This window comes from Sarcophilus harrisii, chromosome 2, assembly GCF_902635505.1.
Source record: "Sarcophilus harrisii chromosome 2, mSarHar1.11, whole genome shotgun sequence".
Classification (NCBI taxonomy): domain Eukaryota; kingdom Metazoa; phylum Chordata; class Mammalia; order Dasyuromorphia; family Dasyuridae; genus Sarcophilus; species Sarcophilus harrisii.
The window spans coordinates 323,063,744-323,089,370 of record NC_045427.1 but is presented as its reverse complement, the minus strand read 5'-3'; the positions used below and the strand labels follow the sequence as shown (position 1 = coordinate 323,089,370).

Here is a 25,627-nt window from a genome sequence, read left to right as displayed (position 1 = left end):
TAAGCATCTTCGCTTCTAATCCCAGAGCCAAGCCAAGCCTACAAATAGGCTACAAAGGCTCTTGTGAAATCTATTTTTATTGGTCCTAGGCTAAGGACTCAAGTGACTCCTGAAATTGCCATTGAACCTCTTTCTCCTGAAACTTGTTCAATTATAGGGGTACTTATCTAAAAAACATATATATTACCTCATGTAAGAAGTTGGGTTATGAGATCTGTGAAGGAAGGATTTTATAAATATCTCTATTATTCTAATGAGATTCCCTTTCTGAAAATTGCTTTGGGCTATAATGTAGTCTCTATTAAAAGAGATGTCTAAATATTTACCAGATCTTCAGGGAAGGTATAAACACACCTCCCAAGAATGAGAGTTTTTCTCTTAGTGTTCTCTCACCCTCTTTCTATAGTTCTCTTAAGTTTGTTTTCTTCTAGACTTTGAGCAGTTCACCAGCACTAGATATCTGTATTGGTCAACTTCAGGCATATGACAACCTAGTGGATCTTCAATCAGCTTAAGCCCCTTCAAATATGACCCTGTAGGATGACCCAGCTCAATGGTCATTCTCAGCAGAAAGTAGTTTCAGAAAATTGAGATCATCATCCCCATACCCCAAGAAACGTTGGGTCCCATATGTTTGGGAAGGTATTGGAACTGGTTGCTGAATGGACCACAAACAACCCAGTGTCTGAGTGGATTTCCTGTAAAGAGTCCATCAACCCTGTAAAAAGGGAGAGATTATATAGGATTAATGCTATTCCCTTGCTACAATAGCATTTGAGGTTTAGGATGGGGACATTGGGTTAAGATTTGAGTTAAAGGATATTGCATAAACAATTCAGTTTGAAGCTTGTCAAATTATAGACTTATAGAGACCTGACTATCCTTGTCAATTGTGTCCTAATAGAAAAAGAGGTTTTTATGGAACTACCAAATTAGAATACTATTTAGTTTGCTACAAGGTACAGATATTTAGAAAATGCAGATCAAAGAATATGTTGGTTATTCATGTAATAGGTATAGATCTCTTAGGAAGATTTGAAATCAAATTAAGGACTTAAGACAAGTGATAGACACCAATACCTGGGTAGAACTGGTAAAGTATTCTGTAAAAGAGTCTAAACAAAAAGCATTTTCTGTGTCTGAGCTATAGGTTGCCCCAATCCAAATAGTACCATTCCCTTTGGGTATGGAAAAACATGAGAGTGAATTCCTCCTGTGCCCAAAATAACATTTCTGGAGAGAATTACAATGCTTTATACTGGTCCCTTACCTCTGGAGATCAATCAGCTTGCCTCTCAAAGCAGGGTGAAAGACTCAAAACTCTAGGGACTATAAGGGTATGTACCCAAGTCTGGTGTATAACTGAGGAAAGCTCTGGCAATATATCAGATGAGCATAACCCAAGCAAACATTGAGTGGAGGTAATTCTCTCAAACCTGCTTTGCCAAGGAATTGCACTAATCCAACTGGCTATTCCTTTTACCTTAGCATCTGATGAAATAAGAAAGATTGAATCAGGAAGAATTAAGTCAAGGATAATAACTGATGAATTCAAGGCTAGAAATCTAGTTCTGGATTTGAGTCATTCCTACTCTGATGAGTAAATATTATTGGATAAATTACACCAGAGAGGCAGTGAAGGGAATAACACAATAGTTAGATGCTACTAGCAGAATGGCATGGGAAAATGAAATGATTCTAGAAAGGTAATGGCAGGAAGAGGAGGAACATGTGTTACAATTGGAAGTTTCACTCCTAATACAGCAGAATTAGTGGAGAATTGAGGGATTAATTATCCATCCTGTGTAAGGAGATCTGTGCAGGGGTTAATAGACTTTTATGAAGTGGGATGTAAAAGAAAATTAGCCAAATGTGAGTCGTTAGAAACGGATGTGGAAACCAAATTATTTAAAAAAAAAAAGTGGGATTGTGAGAAATGAAGGGCATTTGTTTTTCACATTATGAAAATTAAATTGGAGAAATGAAACTTAAATAAGAAAATTGAAACTCCCAAGGACATCAAGGAATAATCAAGGGTGGAGTTTATTTTCTCCCAAAAGAATGTAAGCTCCTTGGGAGCAGGGACTGGCTCAGAAAGGAGAGGTAGAAATTCATGTCCTGTAATTTCTGTAACATCCAATTAATGGGGAATAAAGGGTGGGAGCCCATAAGTCAAGAAGATAGGGGAAGTCCTGAAGGTGAAATATAGAAGTTTAAAAATTGTATTGGGGGGCAGCTAAGTGGCACAGTGGAGAGAACATCAGCCCTGAAGTTAGAAGGACCTGAGTTCAAATATGATCTCAGACACTTAAGACTTCCTAGCTGTGTGACCCTGGGCAAGTCATTTAACCCCAGTTGCCTCAGCAAAACAAACAAAAAAAAATTGTATTGGGATTGGTGTGAGAAGTCCTCAAATGGACGCACAAAAAAAGGAGGGATTAAGTGGGATTGGCCTGAGGCCTTCTCGGAAAACTGACACATAGTTTAGGGCTACAGTTCCAGGAACACGCCCCACCCCCCCACTTGTTTGTATGCTTGCTTAATCTCACACAAATTGCTTTGTAATCTATAGCCTCCCTATTCTTGTACCTTGAGGATGGAATGGATTCCCAGGATAGACAGTGGGACCCAAGGTGGGGTAAAAATTGTTTAGGGTATAAAAACTGTGCTTTGCTACCTCTACTTTGCCTACCTTCACTAGACTAAGATACAGGTGAAGGCAACACCTTTTTCCTGCAGGAAATGAATAAACTGCTTTCTGCTCTGGCTTCAAGAAATGTCCATTTGAATTATTTTGGGTTGTTTGTTGGTCGCCATCCCCACACATCACTGATATAAAATTTTCCAATATTTATGAGTTCCAGTAGGGATATATCCAAAGACCTCATCAATGTTTGTTTTGTTTTGTTTTCTGAAGCAAATAGGTTAAGTTAAAAACTTACCCAGGATCACACAGCTAGGAAGTATTAAGTGTCTGAGGCAGATTTGAACTCAGGTCCTCCTGACTTCAGGGCTGGTGCTCTATCCACTGTGCCAGCTTAGCTGCCCCCTCAGCAATGTTTTACAAATTATATATTCCAAAACCTACAAGACCAGGAGATGGTAATTTATTTTGATATCTCCATCTATTCCAAGGAATAGATTGTTTCCCGGGTTTTCTTTGATTTCCTGACTTCAAGTCTCAGCTAAAATCTCATCTACAAGAAACTTTTCTAAAATCTTCTTACTTTTAGTGCCTTCTCTCTTTTTCTTATTTATCCTGTATATAGTTTGTATTTGCTTAATGTCTTTTCCATTAGATTGTGAGCTCTTTGAAGGAAGGAATTATCTTTGGTCTCTTTTTATAATTCCATTTTTTTTTTGGTAACTCCACTATGCTAACATAGTGCCAGGTTACATAGCAGCTGCTTAATAAATGGGGTTTTTTTTTGACTTGCTTTGTCAAGTAAAAGTGACTTGATCTGCTCTTAAGGAATCTGACTTTGTTGGCTATCTGACAGGTTCTTACCAACCTACAGTAACACCCCAAGGCCTTCCACTAGAATCAGAGAGATAGAAGACACATTATATGATCTCAAGCCGCAGTTTATCTTGATCTCCTTATTTATTCACTTGGACCTTTTACCAGGTCACCATGATGGGCATCCTCTCATAGGACCACTTTACTTTCTCTGATCCACTACAGATGAAGGCACAAGAAGCTTTGATAGAGCTAGATTCATAATAATGAAGAAGGGAACCCAATCCATTACCTTATTTATTCAGGCCTACAGGACTAACATAAGAACTTGGAAACTAGCATATATATATATATATATATATATATATATATGCATGCACCAGAAATCTGGGCCTTCCAACAATTAATTATACCTGCAAAGATAACAGTACTTATGGTTAAAAGATCAATGTGAAATCTATTGTCTGTTGTGTACCTTGCTTATCAAGGTTCTTTAGCAAAATTATCTCCTTTCTGAGAATCTAGGTAACAAACAGGTATATTCTCTCCCTTGTTTCATTCACAGCCTTCATGAACATAGGTTGTAAGTAAAAGAATCAACTAAGTTGATCTCTCAACTAAGAAATATACTGGTTCTTACTGGTTCTAAGTCTTTTTTTCCCTAGTAAATTTATTTATTTTTAATACACATTGCTTTATGAATCATCTTGCAAGAGAAAAATCAGAGCAAAAGGGAAAAACCACGAGAGAAATTTTAAAAAAACAGAAAAAAGAAGTGAACATAACATGTATTGATTTATATTCAGTCTCCTTAGTTGTTTTTTTTTTTTTTTTTCTGGATGCAGATGGCATTTTCTGTCCAAAGTCCAAAGTCTATTTGGGATGGCTCTAAGTCTTTACATAATCTTTTAAGACTCTAAAGCATAAGCCAATGGATAAGGTGGTTCTTACCCAAATCTTAAATGGTATGGTATAAAGTCTATGGCATCATCTGGATAAAATATTATTTATTCACTAGAAATGCCCCATATTAACTTTACTGAGTTTTCTGCTTAGGCTTCAGGGTGAAGGAACTATTATAGTCTTTTGTTCACACTCTTGGAAAAGTATGTCTAATGATATGTATTCCTTCTGTGTTCAGAAAGCACAGAGTTTATGGCATTCCAAATACCAAGTCCCAGGTAACTCATTTGACAAGACTAATAATTCATCAAGCACACAACTTCCTCTTATTTTGAAACCACATATTAATAGACAAATATCGTGGCGATGAGGATTATAAATAAATATCTCCTTTTAAGAAACTTGATTATAGGAAAATAACCTAGATGTTTATCTGACTCAAACACTTTTTAGTTTATGCTTAATTTTAGGTGCCACATTTTAAGAAGGATGCTGATACTGTAGAATAAGGTTTATTGGAGGGGTACCAGGATGGTTTAGGGCCTTGAGATTCTGCTGTATGAGGACAGATTGAAGGAACTAGACATTCGAAAGAGGTGCTTAGACCTGAAAAGACTTGCATGAACTGATGCAAAATGAAGTGAACAGAACAAAGAGAATATTGTAAGAACAATGTTTTATGAAGATAATTTGTGAATAACACTTAGCTATTCTTAGCAAAACAATGATCCAAGACAATTCCAAAGGACTCATGATGAAAAATGTTATCTATAATTAGACAAAGAACTTAATGAAAACTTAATACAGGTCAAAACATCCTAATTTTACTTCATTTTTTATGGGGTTTTTTTTGGGCGGGGATTATGTTCTTACACAATATGACTAATATGGAAATACGTTTTGCAAGATTGTACATGTATAACATCTATCAAATTGCTTACTGGTTGGGGAAAGATGGGATTTGGGGGAGAAGATAGGAAAAGAATTTCAAATTCAATTTAAAAAGAAAAAACAAATGTTAAATATTGATTTTACAATTAGAGAAAAAATACTATTTTAAAAAAAAGAAGAGATACTTGGATTTATATGTTTGTTATAAATGTTATCTAATCACATCAGCAGATCTGGTCCAATGATTAGAATATTGTTTTATTAAATCAAATGGTAGGGGTCCAAAAGTTTTGATTCATATTGAGTCTAGGATAAGACTTTTCACTTATTTTATTATGTTTAAAGACCCTTCTGAACTTTCCTAGCTTTTATTAGCCACACTGAGCTCAACTTAAATCAGTGGTTCTTAAAGTGTGGTGCAGTGAACCCTGGAGGGTCTCTGAAATCCTTTCAACGGGTCTACAAATTCAAAATTATTTTTTTCTATTTATGATAAATATCTATTATGTAACCTATATAAACAAAAATTCTGGACATATTCTCAATAGTTGTTAATACCGTAAAGATACTGAGAAAAAGAATTTGAGAACCACTGACTTAAATGTTCCTTCTTATATGAGACTTTTCCTTCTCTTCCCCCAACATTTGTCAGAAAATTATTTGGAGATGATACAGAAGAGAAAAAACTTTCTTCAAATTCTAGCTAAAATTCTACCTTATATAGGAAATTTTTCTCCATCCTCCTTAATGTCTCTCCTTCTGTTGTTTGTCTTAAATTTATTCTGTATATATGTTGTTTGTACATAATTATTTGCAGATCGTTTCCCTAATTAGACTCTGAGCTTTTGAGAACAGGTACTCTCTTTTGCCTTTCTTTAAGTGTCCAGGGCTTAGCACAGTACTATAGTAGTGCTTATTTACAATAAATAATAAATATAGTGCAAAGAAACAATAAATACCTATTGACTGACTGACCTGAGTTGTCTTCAAATGGCTCTCACATGGAAGATGGATTAGACAGGCACCTTGCTATAGGAAACAAAACTCAGAGCTCTGGAATTTTTTGTCAAGAGGAAGATTTTGGCTTGAGAAGGACACTACCAGGTGGGGAAACTAGAAAAGCCCTCTTGCTTCCTGTGGAAGATGAGATTTGAGCTGAGATGTGAAGGAAACCAAGGACCTTAAAAGTTGGAGGTGAGGAAGGGGAGCATTCTGCAAAACAGAGAATGATTGATTCTATAAAATGATACACAGAATAATAGAATGATTCCCAGTCTCATGTTCTTCCTGTTTCCTAAATTATGTAAATTGAACACAGGCCTTGAATTTGCTTGCTTTAGGAGACTTTCATGCTTTGCCCACTGTGGGACAGAGACTGAAATAGCTAGGAGAATAGTAAGAATGAGAGTGGAACATGGTGATGAATTTGAGAGGGGAAAAGACTTTTTGACATCACATGAGCAAGAGATACTAAGTCCTGTAGGCTCTTTCCAGCTCCTTGGAGATTTGGGCATTTAGATGGTATACAGGAAAGAAGCATAGGACCTAGAGACAGGAAGATCAGCTATATGGTAATAGGCAAATCACTTAAATGCTACCTGTCTCAGTTTCCTCAATTATAAAATTAGCACCTACCTCCCAACGTTGCTGTGAAAATAAAAAGAGACAATATTTATAAAGTGTTTTACTAACCTTAAAGCATTATATTATATTTAAAATGTTTGCTATTATTATTAATTATCATAATCATCATCATTATTGAGTTGTTTCATCTGTTTGGATCTCATATTTTTCTATAGGATGGAGTCCTAACGCCAACTCTTATTTTTTTTTAATGTTTTATTCATTTCAAACTTAATTACAAAAATTTTAAAAGGGCAAAAAAGAACATTTCCACATACACATAGAATAAAAGAGAAGAGTAAATATAAAACAATAAATTTCTAATTCATGAAAATCTATGTAATAAATCCTACACATTATTTTCAAAACAACCCAGATTTTCTGTTCTTCCTTTTAGATTTTCTTTTGTTCACTCATGTGTATTTTTGTTTTTGGTTTTTTCCTCTCCCCACCTCCAAATTCCAGTGAAAGCTACAGTTACACACAACTATAAACACACATACACACATACATATATTCATGTATATGCTATACATATGTACATTTCTATTTCTTAGTTCTCTCTCTGGAGAAGAATAGCATCTTTCCTTATAGATCCAAGTCTCTCCTTGTTTTTCTAAATCAACCAGATCATCATTTCTTATATCACAGCAGTATTCTATCACAATCATATACCACAACTTATTTAGTTATGCCTCAATTGAAAAGCATCTATCATTTTAGTCAATCTGAGAGGTATAAGATTATATCTGTTTTTTAAATTTGTATTTTTCTCTTCTATGATTTAAAGTATTTGCTCATATAATTATAAATAGTCCTGATTTCTTCATCAAAAAACTACCTATTCATACTCTTTGACCATTCGTCAATTGGGATATTACTCATATACTTATAAATTTGATAAAGTTCTCCATATACTTGAGAAATGAGATCTCTGAGTCATTTTCTATGAAAGCTTCCTCCCCATACCCTCAATTTTATTTCCCTTTTCATCTTAGCTACATTGGCTTTATTTATACAAGAGCTTTTAAATTTAAAATAATAGAATTATCCACTTTATACCTCAACTCTCTGTCTCTTATTTCTTCACGTTATTGTCCTATCCATGAGCCTATTCCATGTTCTTCTAACTTTCTGGGCCATGTAGCTATTTTGATCTTATCTTATTGGTCTATGCCCAATTCCTTCTAGTCTGCTTTCCAATTTTCTCAACAATTTTTTTAACCAAATAATGCATTTGTCAAACACAAAGTCACTTTAGTCCTTCCACATTATGTATTGTATTTCTACTTTGTTCCTCTAATCCTCCTCTCCATTTTTTAACCAATACCACATAGTTCTGTTGTTTCAGTTTTGTGGGTAAATTCATCTCATTTTCATTCTAAGTTATATAATTACTTGCTCTAAATTTCCCTCCAACCTTTTTTTTAATAGCTTTTTATTTACAAGATATATGCATGGGTAATTTTTCAGCATTGACAGTTGCAAAACCTTTTGTTCCAATTTTTCCCCTTTTTCTCCCTACCCCCTCCCCCAGATGGCAGGTAGACCAATACATGTTAAATATGTTAAAGTATATGTTAAATGCAATATATTTATACATGTCCATATAGTTATTTTGTTCCACAAAAAGAATCAGACTTTGAAATAGTGTACAATTAACCTGTGAAGGAAATCAAGAATACAGGTAGACAAAAATAGAGGAATTGGGTATTCTATGTGGTGGTTCACACTCATTTCCCTGAGTTCTTTCTCTGGGTGTAGCTGGTTCAATTCATTACTGCTCTATTGGAACTGATTTGGTTGATCTCATTGCTGAGGATGGCCAGGTCCATCAGAATTGACCATCATATAGTATTGTTTTTGAAGTATAAAATGATCTCCTGGCCCTGCTCATTTCACTCAGCATCAGTTCATGTAAGTCTCCCCGGGCCTTTCTGAAATCATCCTGTTGGTCATTTCTTACAGAACAATAATATTCCGTAATATTCATATACCACAATTTATTCAGCCATTCTCCAATTGATGGGCATCCACTCAGTTTCCAGTTTCTGGCCACTACAAAGAGGGCTGCCACAAACATTTGTGCACATACAGGTCCCTTTCCTTTCTTTATAATCGCTTTGGGATACAAGCCCAGTAGTAACACTGCTGGATCAAAGGGTATGCACAGCTTAATAACTTTTTGAGCATAGTTCCAAATTTTTCTCCAGAATGGCTGGATGTATTCACAATTCCACCAACAATGTATCAGTGTCCCAGTTTTCCCACATTGCCTCCAACACTGAGCATTATCTTTCCCTGTCATTCTAGCCAATCTGACAGGTATGTAGTGGTACTTCAAACCTCCAACCTATTTTTTCTTATTTTTCTTCTTCACCTATGTACCCTATCCCTTCTCACTTTCCTAATTTATTTCTACTTCCATCTCGATTTCCTATTCCTTAACCTACCCACACCTGTCTTAATGTCCCCTCCACTCTCCACCTTAATCTACCTAAGAGTTTCTCCCATAAACTTTCCCCCTCCCAATTTTTACTCTACATACCCTTATAAAACTCCCTCCCTTATCTGCCCTCTTATTTCTTCCTGACCCTGGTCCTATTATTTCTTTCTAAATTTAAAGGACTTTTATATCCTTCTAGATGTATATGTTGTTTTCTCTTTAACCCATTTCTGATGAGAGTAAGGGTCTACCTCTACCAGCCCTTCCCCCCACTTGCTTCTTCTGTATCAATTCTTCCTTTCTTGCTTCATTTATATAATTACTCCTTTTTGTCTCTCCTCCGCAGTTTAATCCCATCATACACAGTTCAAGCAAAGCCTTCCTTTCAAACTACCCAAATAATGATGTCAGTCATAAGAGTAATGATAATATTTTCACTTAAAAGAAGGAAACGGGAGGATTCGAGATGGCAGAGTAAGTCAGAAAATTTCAAATTCTCCAGATTTCCCCATAAATAGAAGAAATTTGCACTTGGGGCAAACAGAAACTGGAGAAAAACAAAGAAAACTTGGGGCAGAACAGGGATTCTCCTAGGATAACCCAGGAAGACTAAAATAAAGACCTCAGGACAGGGATTAGCCAAGTGAAATACAACCACCTCCAGGTTAGCTCTACAGAAATAGCAAATCGGGACCCCGGGGGCAAGCTAGGTTTGGTTGGGGCCTCAGCTGGAACAGGAACTTTCACTTCCTCCAGGAAGTGTGGGGAAGCAGAACTCTGAGTCCAAGAAGACTGAGGGTACCTCTGAAGATTAGGGACACCAAACCCAGCTGTGCTGCAGAGACAAGGGGCTGGGGAAGAAGAAGCCAGCACAACTGGTGAGTGCAGAAGCAGAAGGACATTGCTGGCTGGGAGCACTTGCAGGAGGAGGGTTTTTGGTTTAGAGTTTCAGGTCAAAGAAGAGACCTGAAGTGAAGCTAGAAGTACCATCCTCCCCACCTCACAATTAGAGGTGATTACACTAATAATTCTTATTTTAAAAAAAAAAAATGAACAGCCAAAGAAAAAAGAACTCCAGCCATAGAAACTTACTATGGGAATCGAGAAGATGAAGGTTCATCTTTAGAGTAGGACAGTGAAGTTTTAAAAAAAAGTCTTTTCTACCTCTAAGAGTAACATTAAATGGCTATCTGCCCAGAAAGAATTTATAGAAGAACTCAAAAAGACTTTTAAAATCAAGTGAGAGAGATTGAGGAAAAACTAAAAAGAAAAAAAAGTAATTATTTAAGAAAAACAAAAAGATTATTAAAAGGTAATCTACTAGAAAAGAATATACAGTCTTTTTCTTAATAATAGTTTTTTTTATTTTCAAAATACATGCAAAGATAATTTTCAACATTCATCCTTGCAAAATTTTGTATTCCAAATTTTTTCTCCTTTTCTTCATCTCACCCCCCAATCCCTAGATAGCAAGTAATCCAATATCTTAAACATGTGCAGTTCTTATGTACATATTTACACAATTATCATGCTTCATAAGAAAAACCAGATCAAAAAGGAGAAAAATGAGAAAGAAAAAAAGGTAAAACAACAACAAAAAAAGTAAAAATACTATGTTGTCATCCATGTTCAATCTCCATAATCCTCTTTCTGGATGCAGATGACTCATTCCATCACATCTATTAGAATTGGCCTGAATCAGCTGATACATAATCTTAAAGAAGAAAATAATTCTTTGAAAATTAGAATTGGGTAAGGGAAGCCAGTGAAGCTAGAAGAGACCAAGCAATAACAAAACAAAATATAAAGAATGAAAAAAATAGAACACAATGTGAAACGTCTTATAAGAAAAACAACAGATCTGGAAAACAGATCAAGATGAGAAAATATAAGAATAATTGGAAAAACTGCGAAAGCTGTGATCAAAAAAAGAATTTGACACAATAATGCAAAAAAATAATCAATGAAAATTGTTCTGGAGTGATAGAAAAGGAGGGGAAAGTAGAAATAAAATAAAAAATGAGATCCTTGGTGGAAAACGCATAGATATATTATAGTCAAATTTTGAAATCCCTAAATTAAAAGAAAAATTTGCAAGAAATAAGAAAAAAATAATTCAAATATGCTGGAGCTATAATTAGAATTGTGCAGGACTTATAAGTAGCCACAATAAAAGACCACAGGTCCTAGAGTAATATAGATATATATAGGTATAGGTGTGAATATATATGTATATATGTGTGGGTGTGATTATATATATATATATCTGTGCTTAACTGTAACCTGCTTAGGGTATGCAGGAGGGATGAAAGGCAAAAAAATGAATAAAATAAAAAGTGTTCAACAGAGAACAAAAGAATAACCTTCAAGGAAGCAAAGAAAAGATGGACACTCATGAATATAATTTCTTCCATTATTATGTATGCTTTCTGGAAATGAAAATTTAATTGTTACATATTTTGAATCTTCCCTGATGTTCTGCTAGGCACTTGACAATGTTTTGCTTTTTTTTTTTCTATTTTTCTTTTTTCTATTTTGTTTTTTATTTTATATTTAGTTCAAAAAATACTTTTAAAAAAATGAAATAATTTTGACCTTATTAAGTCCCTTATAATTAGTCGTTAATGTTTACCTAATATTTCTTCTGAATCTTATATGCTGAATTTTCTATTAAGTTCTGCTTTTTTGTCACAAATGCCTGAAAGTCTTTCAATTCATAAAATGTGTCTTTTTTTTTTTCCATTCAGGATTATACAGTGCTGCATAACTCATCCTTGGTCAAAACTTTACTGCTTTTGCTCTTCAAAATAAAGTGTTCCAAGATTTATGGTCCTTCAGTGTAGAAGCTGGTGGGTCTTATATACTCCTGTCTGTAATTCTGCAATATTTAAACTTCTTTATTTTCTTTTTGCTTGCAATATTTTCTCCTTAATCTGGAAGCTTTGAGACTTGCTATGATATTCCTGTTAAGTTTATCTCTGAGGATCTCTTTCAAGTGGTGATTGGTTAGATTTTTTTTCTATTTCTGTTTTACCTTCTTATTCTAGAACTGAAAAGCAATTTTCCTTAATACTTACCTTCTTGTAATATATCAAGATTCTTTTTTCTGATCATAACTATTCACATAGTCCTACAATTCTTATATTGTTTTTTTCTCCATCTATTCTCTAGATCAGTTGTTTTTCTGGTGAAATGTTTCACATTCTCTTCTATTTCATTCTTTTGGTTTTGTTTTATTATTTCTTGGTGTCTTATGTTATTAGCTTCTCCTTGTCCAGTACTAGGTTTTCAAGGAATTATTTTCTTCCTTAAGTTTTTGATTCTCTATTTTTAGTTGGTTGATAATTTTTTTGGATTGCTTCTATTTTTTCCCCTATTTCTTCCTCAAATTCTCTTATTTGATTTTTTAAATTCTTTTTAAGTTTTTCCAAGAACTCTTTTGGGGACTTATTACCATTTGATGTTTCTAATTGAAAAAGAAATGGCTTTTTTAGTTCCATTATCCATTATCTGAATATGAACCCAAATCTCTATCCTAATAGTAGCTATCTATGGTTGAGTTCTTTCTCTTCTATTTACTCATTTTTATTTTATTTTTGTTTTGTTTTATTTTTAGCAGCTTATTATTATAATCAAGTTCTAGCTCCATGGTGTGGGTCCTTCTTACAGTTATTTTCTGAGTTCTGTCTTGGGCACTGCTCTATAAACCAGGCAAGGGCTTCCCTAACCACTCTGTCCAACAAATGCTGTGGCTCTGCAGGGCCCCTCTGATGGACACTAACTTCAGCTGAACTCTTTGCCTTGAAACTAAAACCAGGAATGCCGCTCTCTGGCAAATGCCCACGGCCAGCAGGGTCTCCCCCCCTGCTATGGCATTCCCCAGGTGTGCAAGGACCTTCTCTTCTGCAGAGCAGCCCAGGACGGCTGTGCTTGGCAGAGGAAAGGACTTCCAACATTCTACTGACTAGTGGCCTAAAGCTGTGATGAAAGTTCCTGAGGCTGAGGATTCCTTCCCAATCCGCTGCTTGTTGTTTGTTGATTCTGTGAGTGGTGTGGGGTCAGACTGGTCCAGTTTGCACTTCATTCAAGCCAAACTTTCACTCCTGGAGATCCAGTCTTTCCTAGGATTCTCTTAAGTTGTCTTAGAAGGACTACTACTTTACTTCTACTTTTGTTTATTTCTGATTCTCTATGTATATGTTGAGGTTCAAAAGGAGAACCCAAAAGGTTGGGGTCATAGACAGTGTCTCAAAAAGAATTTGCAGACTTGAACCCATCTCCAAGTCAAGAGGCAAAGTTTATTGTAATTGTAACACCAATTGAAATGGGCTTAGTTCCAAAAGAATTTAGCAAAGAACCAGGAGAAAAAAAAGATAAATTTAAAGGACAAGTTAGGAAATATTATTATATTCCTAAAGTCTGAAGACTTTTAGGAGCATTGACAGACAGATTGTTAGAACAATAGCAGTTTAAGGTCAAGGGACCTCAGAATCTCTACTATATCTTCCCAAAAATCCAGGGGGAGAAATATTATTTGCTGGGGTTTACAGGTAGGTTTGAAGGGTGACCTATTCACTATTGCCTCAAGAACTTGGTTATTACTGACCAACAGATTATCTGACAGTCAGTAATGTTTGTAGGACTATCCTAAAGCCAGAAGACATTAGAATCATTGACAGACAGATTGGTAGAACAATTGCACTCTTAAGGTCAGAAGACCTCGGGATCACTGCTATATATCTTCCCAAAACTCTAGGAGAAGAAATATTATATTTCTAAGGCCAAGAGACTTTAGAATCATTGACAGACAGATTGTTAGAACAATTGCATTCTAAGGTGAAGGGACCTCAGGATCTCTGTTATATCTTCCCAGAGGGAGAGAGAGATTATTATATTCCTAAGGCCAGAAGACTTTTAAAATGATTGACAGACAGACTGTTCGAACAAAAATCTAGGGGGAGAAATATTATTATATTCCTAAGGCCAGAAGGTGTTTAGAATCATTGATAGACAGATTGTTAGAACAATAGCACTTTTAAGATCAGGGGACTTCAGGATTACTACTATATTTCCCCTAGAGATTGTATCCCAACATTTACTCTGAGGCAATGTTCTCTCCCTAATTCCAACTCTTTTATCATTTTTAAAGAATGTTTTTATTTTATTTTTCTCAATTATATGTAAAACATTTTTTAGTATTTGTTTTTTTATATTTTTGTGTGTATTCCAAATTCCCTCCTTCCTCTCCTTTTCCCTCAAGAAGGCAAGAATTTTGATATACATTATACATCTGAAATCATGGTCAGATGGTGCAGAGGCTCTTCCTGAGTTCAAATCTGGCCGCAGACACTTACTAGCTGTGTTGAGCAAGTAATTCAACTCAGTTTCTCATCTATAAAATGAGCTGGAGAAGTCCTGGGATACTAGATGGGTTTGCAGAGAGAGCCTGCAGTACTGATAAAATAAAATAAATAGGCAGGGAAGGGCACTGCTGGGGATCAGTTTAACCTCATAGTCCCATCCTGTGTGGAGGTTCTGGATAGCCTCACCTTGCCATGTTCAATCAGAAATCCAAGTTATGTCATATCCCTGAAGTTAAATTTCCCTCATAAATCTGTCTATGACCCATACCATCTTTACTAAATCCCTTTTGGAGTACGCTGCCATGAACTCTGCCTTATGGTAACTTTTCCCTCACCAGCACCACCCCCGCCCCCAATGCGTCATGGTCTCTTTCTCCTTCTCATAGCTAACTAATTCTTTTAGGATGCTAAACTCCTCTATAAATTTAACCTGCCAGCTAAGGGCATACTCATACCTCATGGAGTATATCCTTTTTCCTGGTTAATTGTAAATTTCAGTAGGGAACTTTGTCTTTTCCATTATTAATTATTATATTCTTTCCCAACTTTTTCATATTCACCATTCCTGGTGTCTATTATATCTCTTCCTTTTGGGTGTAACCTACTTTTGCCAAAGAGAATGGTCATTGTGAATTCTTCATATGATCAAACCCCAACATTTGGTTCCTCCATCAATCTCTTCATTTTGGTGTTAACCCCAAATATATATCTTTCGGAACTAGAATTTGCTTTCCTAAATCATATCATTAAGTGTATTTTTGCTTCAATATCTTTGCTAAGAAAACCCCAAATGGGGTTCTCTTCATCATAAAACCATTGGAACTGGTTTGAATCATCTCATTGTTGAAAAAAGCCACATCCATCAGAACTGATCTTCATATAGTCTTGTTATTGCCGTGTACAATGGTCTCCTGGCTCTGTTCATTTCACTTAACATCAGTTTCATTTAAGTCTCTAAAATCATTCTCCTGATCGTTTCTTACAGAATAATAATATCCCATAACATCCATATTCCACAATTTATTCAGCCATTCTCCAATTGATGAACATCCACTCAGTTTCCAGTTTCTTGCCACTACAAAAAAGGCTGCCACAAACATTTTTGCATATGTGGGTCCCTTTCCCTCCTTTAAAATCTCTTTGGGATATAAGCCCAATAGAGAATGGATTCTGGATCAAGGCTATGGACAGTTTGATAACTCTTTGGGCATAATTCCAAATTGCTTGGAGATAGCATTTTTCAACATAAGGTCTTCAGAATCCCTTTATCTTTTGATGGGAAGACTATGGATTTTGTGAGAACAAAAGGGTTAATATTCTTAGGACAATTCAGGAGACTATGTGTTCAGGAAGCATAGAACATTACAGCATTTCGTTGACCAAATTCCAAGCCTGACAAGACTAGCAATTTCACCAAGTGCACAACCTCCCCTAATGCTGAGCAATATATCAACAGACACAGTTAATGGAGTGGAGGGGCATGGGTAATTGCCTCCTTTTAAGAAACTTTTGATTGAGGGAAAATGATTTCAATGCTTGTCTGACCTACTAGCCTAGAGCAAAGCACTGGGACTTAGGCTTGGTTATTATACTCCTGACTGCCACTGACTTCCTCTATAGCACTGGACAAGTAACCATGCTGGGGGTTTTTTTTTCCCCTGAATTCCATTCAAAAGCAGATAATCTTAAGAATAAAAAGGACCTTAGAGATTATCTAATGCCATACCTGAGTCACAAATTCCAGGTTTACAACCTCCCTGACAAGTGGTCCTCCAACACACCTGTCAACCTCCAGCAATGGAGAATGATTATCTCCCAATGAGGTCTCTTCCATGTTGGAATAATTCTTAGGAGTATTTTTTCATGTTAATAGAAGTATTGCAGCAGTCAGACGCATCTCCTTCCATATGATAATCCTTCAAGTATTTGGAGACAATTCTTATGTCCTTCCCCATCAATCTCTTAATAAAATATAGCTAATAAAAATAGCTGAAGCAGCTAGGTGGTATAGTGGATAAGGTGCAACGCCCAAAGTTAGCAAAACCCATCTCTCTGATTCAGATCTGGCCTTACTAATTGTGTGACTCTGGGCAAATCCCTTACCTTTATTTTGTCTCAATTTTCTCATTTGTAAACTGAAGTAAAGAAGGAAATGACTCCATGTCTCTGACAAGAAAATACCAAATAGGATCATGAAGATTTGGAAATGACTGAACAAAAGCAAAAATGAAAAGAATATTTTATACATTTTAAAGCTTGGCAAAGTTATTTTCAAGTAATATCTCATTTGATCCTCCCAACAATCTTGGGAGTTTGCCATCATTATTCCCATTTTATGATTGAGGAAAGAGAGGTAAATTGAGGTTAAATGACTGGTCCAGAGTCACAGAGATAGTGTCTCAGGCAGGATTTGAATTCAGGTCTTCCTGTTTCAAAGTCTAGCACTTTATCCATTGCACTATCTAGTTGCTAAGCATCTCTAATTGTTTCATCTAACCCATTAAAGACATGTTTTGAAGGGCCCTGTCACAAGTTGACTTTTGCATATACTCTTGTCAATGTCTTCATTAGAGTGTGGTACCTTGGACTGACCATAATACTCCCAGGATGTCTTAAGAGGGTCATAGTATAGTGAAACTTGTTCTGAAGTTTTCCTTTTTCTGAAAACTATGCCTCTTAATACAGCCTAAAATCACATTAGCTTTTTTGGAGTGTCCCATCATACTGTTAATATAGATTGAGTTTGTAGTCCATTTAAACCTCCAGGTCTTTTTCAAAGGGCCTGTTGTCTTCCCCATCTTATTATCTTTGTTTAATTAATTGCTTGGACTCAAGTTAAGATTTGTACTTATTCCTATTGTTAGATTTAGAGACTGTCTTATTCATCTTATAAAATTCAGGGGAAAAAAGTATACCTTTTATTATGATACAACATACATTTCCCAACAAATATCCTTCTGTAAAGTAGAATAGATTTAGAATTTACAAAGGCCCTTAGATACTCCTAGACAAATAAATTTCTTTTACAGATGAGGAAACTGAGGTCCGTCTGATTAGTCCAAAATCATACGGTAAGTAGTAAGTGGCAGAGCTGGGCTCCTAACCCAGGTCTTCAGCCTCCTAATGCAGTGTTCTTTGCTTCCACCATGCTATCTTCTCTAAGTACACAGTCAGGCCAAAAGCCCAATGGCAAGTTTATGATTGATAATATATGTCGTGTTCTACTTTCATAGTTTACAAATTATTGATAGAAGGGATTTGTGGAAGAAGAAGCACAGTAGAGAGGCCTGAGCTCATGGACTGGAGTCAGAGCTCCCAGGTTTCAGGGAAGAAACTGGATGACCAGGCTTCTAAGATCCCTTTCAACTCTAAAATCTATCTTATAACAGATAGTTTTGCATCAACATTATTTTATTTGATGTGAAAATTGTTGCCTTTTCAAGTTTCCTCTCTATAAATCATTGTGTTTACAATGAATATAGTAAAGAGTATGTACACACACACACACACACACAAACACACAACTATATTCTCTTCAGTTTGTATCATTTCATAAAGTCCTTCCAACATTTCTCTGAATTTTTCATAGTTGTCACTCCTTTTAGCACAGTAATATTTCATTACATTCATATATTCCATAGTTTGTTTAGCTACTCCCCAATTACTGGGAATATATTTTGTTATCACAAATAATGCTGCTATGAATATTTTCACATATATAGGTCTTTTCTTGCTGTCATTAACCTTCTTGGGGCTGCAAAACTGAGATATCACAGTTAAAAGTTAGAAATATTCAAGTAAGTTTTCTGACATAATTCCAAACAGTTTTTTTTTTTTAAGAAACCACATCAAGCAATCAATTAGTACATCTCTCTTCCCATAATTCCTTCCAACTTTGAATTTTTCCATCTTTTCTAGTATGATGAAGACAAAATACTTCATAACTTTTTAATTTGAATTTTTCTATTTATTATTTAGAATGATTCTTAGATGGTCCCCAATAGTTTGAATTCCTTTTGAAACTTTTTTTAATTGTTTATTCAAATCCCTTGACCTTAAGAGCTTTTTAGATTCTGAATTCTATTGCCCAATATGTTAGTTATCCCTCCCAGTTTCCCATCATTTGTCAATTTGATATGCATAACATGCATGCCTTCATTCAATTTAATTTAGCAAGCATCACTATGAACAATGAAAAGGCACTTTGCTGAGCAATAAAAAAACATATATTTTGAAAATGATATTCTACTTTGCATAATACAATAATACATGACAGTTCCAAAGCACACATAATGAAAAATGCTATCCAAAGATATGATGAACTTCATAAAAGTTGAAGCATATATATTTTTCACCTTTTTTTTGCTTTTTTGTACCTATTTGTAAAAATGTGCTTTGCATGATGTCATATGATTAATGAGTATCATATTTCTTGTATTTTCTTGTCTTTTCATTGGGGAGGGGAGTGATGGAAGGAGGAAGAGAATTTGAAACTGAAATTATTTTTACAAATTTTAATTAAATTTTTAAAAATGTTACATAGTCCCTGTTCTCAAAGAACTTACACTTTAATTGGGGAATGGAAAAAGTATGTCAATAACTATGATAAAAAGTAAGGTAGAAACGAGATGAGCCCTGGGATTAGCTGATTTAGGAGGTACCCTCTTACTCACCCACAGGAATTTTCACTTCTTGGATAGTGTGGGGAATATAGTGTCTGAGTGAGGGAAAATGGAGGGAACCTTTGCTGGTAAGAGAGCCAAGCTCAACGATGCTGCTGAGACAAAGAGAAACCGGTATGTCTCTGGTAAGTGCAGAAGCAATGGGGTAAGGATGCTGTTGGCTACAGGTACTTAAAGGAGGGCAGAGTTCATGCTTTCAGGACCAGGCCAGAGGGGATAATTAAAGAAGAACCTGACCTTATAGGTACCATCCCCATACCCTAGGACTAGAGGTGATTATGCTAACAAACTCTTATAAAATTTTTTTTTAAAAAAAGAACAGGCAAAGGAGAAAGTATTAAACTAGAAAAAAATTGGTGTTCATCTCAGAGGAGGAAATTGAAGCAAAAAAAATGTTTTTAATCAAATGAGAGATGGAAGGAAAAGTTAAAAAAGAGAAATTAAAGAAAAACAAGATTATGAAAAGAAATTCAACCAATTGGAAAAGGAGATCTAGAAGCTTAAAAAGGAAAATAATTCCTTGAAAATTAGAATTGGGCAAGGGAAAACCAATGAAATTATAAGAGACCAAGAAATCATAAAACAAAATATATAAAAAATGAAAAAAATATAAGAAAAGGTAAAACATCTCATAAGAAAAACAACCAATCTGGAGAACAGATCAAAAAGAGAATATAAGAATAATTGAACAGCCTGAAAGCTAAAATGAAAAAAAAATCTTGATATAATGTAAGAAATAATTAAAGAAAATTATACTGAAGCATTTAGAATAAGAAGGAAAAGAAGAAATCAAAAAAAAAAAAGTCTACCAATCACCACTTGAAAGAGATCCTACCAGGAAAACCTTACTGGAATATCATAGCCAAAGTCCAAAAATCCCAGTTCAAGAAGAAATTTTTATAAGCAACAAGGAAAAAAAATTTGAATATAGTGGAACCACAATTAGAATCATACAAAACCTAGTATTAGGTACACTAAAAGATTACAGGTCTTGAACACTATATATTGAAGAGCAAAAGAAGTGGGATTATGCCCCAAAATACCATACCCAGAAAAGTTGAGCATCATCTTGAATGTAAAAAATGGATATTTAATGAATTGCTAGACTTTTAGGATTTTGTTGCAAAAAGACCTGAACTTAATAGAAAATTTGACATATATGATTCAAGAGAAATATAAGGTAAACAATAAGGACTAATTACAAGGAACTCAATAAGGACAAATTGTTTCCTTTTTATATGTGGAAATGTAAACTGTATGTCTAAGACTGAGCATGATGTGATTCTAAAAAAGAAAAGCATGTAGGTTATCATACAAAGGAGGTACAAGAAGAAGAATTGACAAAAGAATTAGTTGAGTTAGAGAGTTGGTAGTTCTGGAATTCTACATATATTGGAAATGAGTTAAAGAGGGAAAGATTCATATATATATATATATATATATATATATATATCTAGAAGAATATAAAAGTCTTCTACATTCATAAAGAAATAAAAAACCAAGGGGAAAATGAGGGGAGAGAGAATAAGGGAAGAATTTTTAGAGGAAACCCTATTTACATCATATCTGATTTAAAGAGAGAACAACATATACTTTAAGAAGGGAATAAAAGTCTTCTAAATTTATAAAGAAATAAGAAGGTGAGAGAATAAAATGGAGGGAGGTATATAGAAAGGTGTGTAGATTAATGGTAATGGGAAAGATACCATATATTTGGAAGTCTATAAAAGTCTTCTAAATTCAGATAGAAACACCAGGGCAAGGGGAAAAGACAGGTGGAGAGGATAAGCAAGGGATCTGGAGAGAAAGTAGGTTAAGTAATAAGAGGACAAAGTAGCAGATAGAAGTAAAGCAGAGAAGTCAGAAAGGATAGGAACTAAGAGATATACATAAACATAATAATATAGATGAGGAGTAGAATTTATTAGATAAAAAAGCAGGGATAGTAATCATAATCTCAGGCAAAGTTAAAGCTATAACAGATTTAATCAAAAGAGAAAAATAGGGAAACCACACTATACGGCAGCCATATTAATCAATATCATTTTAGACTTTAAAATAACTAGACTATATAAGGTTGGAATATTGCTGTAAGTAGGAAATGAGTTGATAGATTTAGAAAAATATGGAAAGGCTTGGACTTATGAAGATGTTATCCACCTTCAGAGAGACAGAAGACAAATAAACAAAGAACAATCTTATATAAATATGTATGAATGTATATGTGTATATGTGTGTTTGTGTACATATATATATATACTACTCTTAATTGTAACCTTCTTGAAGAGGGGGGCAGAAGGGGAGGGAAACAAAGTACAAAGTGCACAGCAGAGAACAAAAGAAAACCTATAAAGAAGCAAAGAAAAGATGGACAGCTCTGAACACAATGTGTAATTTCTATTATATAGGCTTTCTTGAAATGGAAATTTATTGCTTTATATTTTGAATTCTCTCTTATGTTCTGCTATGCACATGGGAATTTTTTGTATCTCTTTTGTATTTAAGCTTTAAATAATTTTTAAAACATTTGACTGGGGAAAAAAAGCAAGGTAAGTAGAAAGTAGAGAAATTGTTTCAATTGTTATGGCAAATCTTCTCTGCCCCAAGTTGCTGAATTGGTATGAACAGATCCCTAATATTGGGGCTTTTGAAGCTGTTTGGGAAGTCAGGCCCTTATTGCTTTAGATGTTAGAAGTTGAGTGACAGGAAAAAAATTGTTTTTTTTTTTTCAGTAGAAGCCTGTGCCAGACCCAAACCCTATCAGTAGCCAAAGTAAAAAGATGCTTTATCTTGTTTTGTTTAGCTTACCTCTCCAAAGACCACATGATGAGGTAAATGGAGCAGTATCTTTAGGGGAGTTGCTTAAAATACTGCTGCTTTAACTTCAATATTCTGAAGACTTGATTCCAAAAAACTTTTGTGTGAAGTTTGTCTTTAATGGATTTTGTTTTGTTTCAAATATTCTATTAAAACAGAAGAGTAGAGAAAATGATCTTAAGGGTATATTCAGAGCAGAAGTAGAGTCAAGCAGGAAGAAGGCATATCCCCATTAGACAAGTGGTCTGAGAAACAGAAGGAATCTCCTTGGAGGTTTGGCTGCTTTTATTTATATCAGATACCAGCCATTCCGTGGTGAATGATAGCTAGGGGAAGAAATGGTAACCTATATTTTGGCACCTGGTTCCTCTTCTGTTATCCCTCCATCTGTACAAAATAGCATCCTTGATGAAGGCATGAAACAAGAAATTGCCAGGTTTCCATAAAATAACCTTCTATAGTGGACCATATTTTTATATTCTCACAGGTGAGAGGCACAATTGGTACAGAGAATACAAAATCCCAGGGATGTGAGGAGGCTGCAAGTTATTACTAACAAAGAGTCGTAGAGAAGAAGCATAAAGATCATCCTTAGATAAAAATATGACCAGAAACAAAAGGAAGACCGATCATATAGAAAGAATAAGGGATAAGTGAAAGTCTATGTATAATACTGATATCTATGCAATACCAAGAAATGTAGAGGATCACAGATTTAGAGCAAAGGTTGGCAACCTAAATAAGCCATGGACCAAATCCAGCCACTTTTTAAAAATATGTTTTTTTAGATTTTTAAATGAAATTTCATTATATTTTAAAATGTTAAAAACTCATTCTTAACTTATAGGCTATGATTTGCTGACCTGTAATTTAGAGCTGAAAGGTACTTTAACAGGTCATCTACCTCATTTTACAGATGAAGAAACTGAGGGCCAATTAATTGACTTGCCCACCATCTGACTACAAATCTAACATTCTTTCCACTAACATTCTTTCCACTATACCATACTGGATCATTCCTCTAACCATGGGAGTTACCTCGGAATCTGTCCTAGGCCCTTTACTCTTCTCCCTCTAAACTGTCTCTCTAGGTACCCTCACCAGCTTCCATGCATTTAATTATCATCTCTACACAAATGATTCTCAGATCTATTTATCTAGTCTAGGAAACTTGAACATAGAAGCTTGGGCATGCAGACAGCCTCTGCCTGCTTATATCTATATATGTGTGACTCATTTCTGGGTTAAATCCCCCAGATTAGTTGCTGAGCCAGAAAAGCTGATGATTCAGGCAGGGAACCATACCTGGTTGAAGAAGAGATGGTTTCCAGCTGGTGGATTTATTTGGGGCTTGCAAGAACATAAAAATATAAAATATATATACACTTCAACCAGGATGTGAAGGAAAGAAGGATAATCGGATTAATGTCAAGACTGGAGCCCTCCAAATTTCTACTTCCCACATGGTGTCTGAAGTCTCTAACTACCTTGCCTCTCTTTGTAGCATCAACCTCATGAACACTGTTCAAGACCACCTATGAGTGCCAGCAACTGGAGCAGTTGTAGTTATGGTTGCAGGCACAGAATCAGGATAGAGTACAACAAAGAAAGCCTTAACATCAGAAAGAAAGACCCTAGCATGAAAGATCCCTCTTGATGCTTTTATGGGATATATTCACTGGAGGTAAAACATAAATGTTTATATACCAATAAGACTTTAATATTAGCTTCCAAATTGATCATATTAGTAATGATAAATTGGATTCTGCTGTCTGATCCTTTTATGGGTAAGTATTGCCTTTTCTGCTCCTTAACTGATTCATTTGTACATTGGGTAACTTTTTTCTTTACTTTTCCCTTTTGCTAGAGAAAATTCTTATGATGTGAATCCCATCCTGCTCTTTGGACAAGTCTGATCTGGTCAACTTCTCAAAACTGTCTAGTTAGCATAATCTTAATGGGAACTTAGTTTTGTTTCTTAAACTGTCTTATTACCATAAGTTTAAACATAATGATGAGGTCTTCATTATTAGGTGTGCAGAATAATTTTTAAAAATTGATCCCTGAGGCACATAGGCAGAAGGCATTGATAGAGATTAATTTAGCTCATGGTCCCACCTTCTGGGGAGGTCATCTGGTCTGAAATTCAAGTTATGTCTAACCCTTGGCATCCACTCTCTGTAGAGGTCTGGAGCAGTCTCACCCTGCCATGCCCTATTAGAAATCCCAGTCATGTCCCTGAGGTTAAATTTTCCCCATAAAATCTATTTATGAGACATTCCATGACTGCTGCCTTCCTTTGGGTCAGTCCACCACTGACATATTGCTTCGTATCTTTCCTCTTACCCTTCTCCCATGTCATGTAGTATCTCTCCTAACTCTACTTTGCTTCCCAATCCTTTTTTTCCTTACAGCTAACTCTATTAGGTGCTAAATCCCTTTCACGATTTAGCCTATTAGCTAAGGGCATGCTCTAACCTCATGGGGTACTTCCTTTCTACTGGGTAATTGTGAATTCCACTGAGAAACTTGTCTTTCATATGCTCTCCCACTCTATTTCGTATTTACTGTTCCTGGTGTCTATTGTGTCCTTTCATTTTGTCTGTAACCTGTTCCCTTAAATACATCTACCTTTGCCAAAGAGACTGGCCATTGTGAATTCTTCACAGGATCTAACCCCAATTTTTAGTGCCTAACATTATCTGGTGTCTACATCACCAGATGTGAATTCTATCAACCATAATTGCATACAAAAAGAAAGCTGGCTTTCCCACACTATTTTGATTGGTCAGTTGTTAGGTCAGCCAGCTGATCTTCACCTGTCCTCCTAGATCCCACCTTTATCTCCTCAAATTCCTTCCTGGTTCCTCCTCTTACTTCATAGATCCTACCTCTGTTCCTCTGAGACTTCAAAAGCTGTGTACCTGAAATGCAAACCATTCACTCAGTACCACTATCTTTTTATGTTGTATCTGCTTAATCTGTGAAGCAATTCACATTAAATAAATAACAAACCTTTGTAACACGTGATGGATGCCTATGACAAAATTTTCTTATGCAGTGAACTGAATCCCCATTATGCTATTTTTATATAATATTCTTTTACAATCTATTGTTCTCCCCAATTATTTCATATGACCATTCCTGGTGCCAATTTTACCACTTCACTTAGAGCCTATACCCATTTCCATAATTAGCAACTTTTTCCAGAGTAGTCATGGTGGAAGCTAATGAATGGTAAAACTGAGAAGCCTACTTCTTTTGAGAAGTTGAACAACCCCAGAGCAATGCACCCAAGGAAAACCAAGATGGCAGATAAAGGGCAAATTTATTAAGACCTGTGCTTTTATGAGAATAATCTGCGATCCACATGCTTCTTACCTAGCCTCTGTGACTGACTCTAGCCTTGTCTTGCCAGGACCAAAACCTCACCACCGCCACT

General features: G+C 35.3%; 1 long non-coding RNA gene across 1 annotated transcript in view; it reads right to left on the bottom strand.

Moving 5' to 3' along the window:
- Positions 1–25,627, bottom strand: part of LOC116421590 — a 65,636-nt gene that overhangs the window by 24,738 nt on the left and 15,271 nt on the right. Inside the window, exon 2 of the long non-coding RNA XR_004232035.1 lies at positions 22,177–22,331. This is a non-coding gene — a long non-coding RNA (uncharacterized LOC116421590). The remainder of the gene's footprint in view (positions 1–22,176; positions 22,332–25,627) is intronic.